The sequence below is a fragment of the Mus caroli genome, chromosome 17 (genome assembly GCF_900094665.2).
Source record: "Mus caroli chromosome 17, CAROLI_EIJ_v1.1, whole genome shotgun sequence".
Lineage (NCBI taxonomy): Eukaryota > Metazoa > Chordata > Mammalia > Rodentia > Muridae > Mus > Mus caroli.
The window spans coordinates 37,994,523-37,998,417 of record NC_034586.1 but is presented as its reverse complement, the minus strand read 5'-3'; positions in this window follow the sequence as shown (position 1 = coordinate 37,998,417).

Here is a 3,895-nt window from a genome sequence, read left to right as displayed (position 1 = left end):
TTATAAAGGAAGGGGGAGGGAACCCGATTTCCCGCCAAGTAACTCAGGGTCCAGTAGCAGGACGAACACGTGTGTGCCTCCTCCAAGCAGCAAAGGCAGGGTCCAGCAGTAGGCGTGGCAGGACGAATGAGCAGGAAGCTCCACCCTTGAGCAAGCAGGTTCAAGCAGGTGGGGGAAAGGGAGACCACAAGAGGGAACCTGGCAGCAAGAATCAGGCACAATGGCTATGGACTTATATTTTCAATAGAAAGCACTATGCAGAGAGATCAGTCTAGTAGCTACGAGTCTGAATTGTCAAAGCCTGCCCTCAGCTACATACTTCCTCCATAAAGGGCACACCTTCTAAACCTCCCCAAACAATTCCATCACCTGAAGGCCAAGTATTCAAATGACAAAGACTAAGGGGGACTTTCTCTTCAAAACACTATAGGCAGTTTACCATGCTTGAGAAATAATCTATGGAAATACAAAGAAGGACAAACTTAACCTGAAAGTAACAAGAAAGATAGTCTGTACATGTCAAATAAATGCTGCAGACAACAAATACACTTTAAGTGAAAGAAGGACAGGACTGCACAGGGCCATCTGTGTTATGATGTGCTGTGCTTGTGTTATGGGAATGCAGAACCTACACTTTTGTCTTCAGGAACTTGCAGTCCATTTCATGGACTAGTAAAGTTCAGAAACTTTCACCAACGGGTGTCTGAGAGTGAAACTTAAATGCCTTCGGAAATGTCTCTGAGACATTGTAAATACAAAAAAGAATATAGCATTGTAGTTTGGGTAAGTAGCTTCCCATTTGCTCTTATTGTCACAGCTCTTAACAGTCATGATGTCTTAACTTCTTTATAAATTAGAGGTAAGTTAAAATAGATGGAAGAAGGTATGCCAATTATTAAACTAGTAAAGGAACAACTAGGTGAGTTGTAAATTGAGCACCTAAAAGTGCAGCACTTAAGAGGAAAGCTCTATGGGATTTTTAGTAGTTGTATTATAAATGTAGCACCAAAATTGTTATACCTTTGCCATATGATATAACCTCATCAAACATGGGACATCTCATTATTCTTCATGCCTTATATTAACTGACAGTAATTCATACAACCTGTCTACACTTAAGAAAAGTTATAGAAAAACATGAACACTATGAGAGCAGAAACTGAGAGGAGACAGGTTTTTTCTCCTATAGCCCTCTTACATCTTCATGAATGTTCTCTTCAGAAGTAGTTTAGGAGCATCATTTGGGGCATATAAACCCTGTGTGTGACCTTTAGCCAGAGATGAAATATGAGAAAAGAATTATAAAACATACTTGTAAATCTCTATGGTAAAGCATTTTTAATTTTTGGTTTTAATTTTAGTGTTCTAATTTATATAATGTTTTAACTAAAATACTTAGTAGTATCTGCCATTATGCAGTTATCAGACAACATTTTATGAAGCTGGCCATACAAGTAGTGTAGCAAACTAATAGAGTGGTGTTAGAAACATTAGAATGGAGAATGCCAGTCTGTATACACAATGCCAGTCTGTATACACAATGGTATACAGACTTCTTAAACAGTCCAGGTGAGAATATACTTTGAGCTCTCTGCATATGCTAGAACTAGCAAGAAAATAGCTTTTTAAAATTAGTTTTTAGAGTAATATGGAAGATTGACTTGGAAATGTTGGTTGATTTAAGAATGAAATGCATTTATGGAGTGCAACAAAGCTCATATGTCTTCTTTTCATCTGTATTTTGTCTAATGCAGAATCCTACTGGGGATTTTCTACAATTAATCAGAGTATGTTTATAATTTCAGTTTAAGTAACATATGAACCAGAGATCTTATATACTCATTAATCATGGAAACCCATTCTATGTCAACTCTCAGGTCTCATTAGAAAGATTCAGTGAACACTATCTAAGGTCAGGGCTGGTTATACCTTCAGAGAGAGAGAGAGAGAGAGAGAGAGAGAGAGAAATGACCATGTGATATATGCAGAAGTGACCTTATGCCCCCAAACACACTTAATTTGCTCCATATGGTACCATTTATTTGTTCTGTTAAATGTATCTAACATGGAGAGCAGGAAGTTTCCTGACTTTCGACATGACTGAAAGAGCAACCTTTCATCAGAATGAGATGTTACTTAGGAAACGTGTGGACCAATTTTATCTAAGCAAAATACAAAGAGAATGCAGGCTGAAATAGTTGCTAAGTAACTAATCTAGCTGCTGCTTCTGGAATGTACTGATAAGCTTGGATGCTGCCATCCAGCATACCTCTACAATGTAAGGGTGCTCTGCACCAATACCAGCCTAATCTCTGTCCTGATCATTTTAAGCCACAAACATTAATTTTGCTGTGTTCAGGGGATACTGGGCTCGATTACCCTGTAGGCTCTCTTAAACCTAATTTAAAGCCTTAAAATGACATCTTATTCAGGACTTACCCCCCCCCCAGGCCCTATAGATAGACCTAATGCCCTGTCCAGTAGAATCCTCTTATTGAAGAATTAATAGGCTTATAAGACTGAAGGAAATTCTGCCATGGAGCACCACTACTGTGACTTCACTGTTCTGAAAAAAATGTTCCTTATATATTCCACGATTCCAGGAACACTGTTCTTATAAATCACTCTAGCCATCTTGCACCCTTAGTAGGGAAATGGAATGTACTGCTGACCTCCAGGCACAGTAGGCAATAACCTCTTTTCTTCAATGAGCCAGCCTTGTAATTTACAGTCTGGACACAACGCCTGTTTCATTATGTTACAACCAAAATGATTTTCAGTGTGAGTTTTCTATCAAAAATCGTCTTCTATGGTAGTTTCACTATCATAGAAATTTAACTAGAGACCTCAATCACAGTCAAAGTGTAAATATAGCCAAGAGACCAAACACCATATTCCTACAGTCATATCTTAAATGTTTTGTCAGAGCAAAGAAGCTCCTGCAAAGTAAAGAGGGGCTGGATGAGGAAACTATTCCAAGGTTGTTACTGTTAAATTTATTTATAAGTGCACTTGGAAAATTCAACAAAAATTTGTATTTATCACAACCATAGATATTTGACACTACATCAAATAGATTGTTTATTCTGTTTGAAAATTATCAGACAATTTTCATGGATACCCACAGGCCATGCCAGCCAGGAAAGCTGATGCCTTGCATAGCCATCACAAGAGAAGCTTCCTCCTGCAGCAAATGGGAACAGATACAGAGATCCACAGCCAGACAAAATACAAAAATGAGAAACCTTGGAACACTCAGCCATAAATGTGAGGTCTCCTTCAAATCCCTCCTCTTAGAGTTCAGGACACCTTGCCGAAGAGGAATCGGGAATGTGTTACCCAGAGTGGATGGAAGATACCAAGAAAACACCACTCTAAATCAACAGGATGGACTCACAGAGACTGAGGCAGCATGTGCAGAACCTGCAGTTTCTTGGGGTATATATTATAGCCTCAACTTTATTGCTTCTAAGTAGGTCTCTAAGTCTTGTGTCTTTCCTTAGGATCTTTCCCTTCTCCTTGTGTATTTTGTCCTATTTTAATCTGTTAGATTTTGTTTTATCTTTTATAACATATAGTATATATTATACCTAAAAAGCCTGTTTTTTTTCCTAATGAAAGACCAAAAGGGAGTAGATCCAGGTTGGAGAGGAGATAAACTCAGAAGAGTAGAAGGAGAAGAAAGCAGAATCAAGATATATTATGTGAAAAAAGCCTAATTTTAATAAAAATAAAAACTATAAAGTACTGAGATGAACTTTAAGCTAATAGAGATGTACCCACTTATTGAATGGATACATTAATTGAAGTCAGTTTGCTTTCTCCTTGTTTAAAATATTTTAAAGATGTCTCAGAAAGAAAATATTTTAAAAGGAAAACATAATTTCAGAAAGAG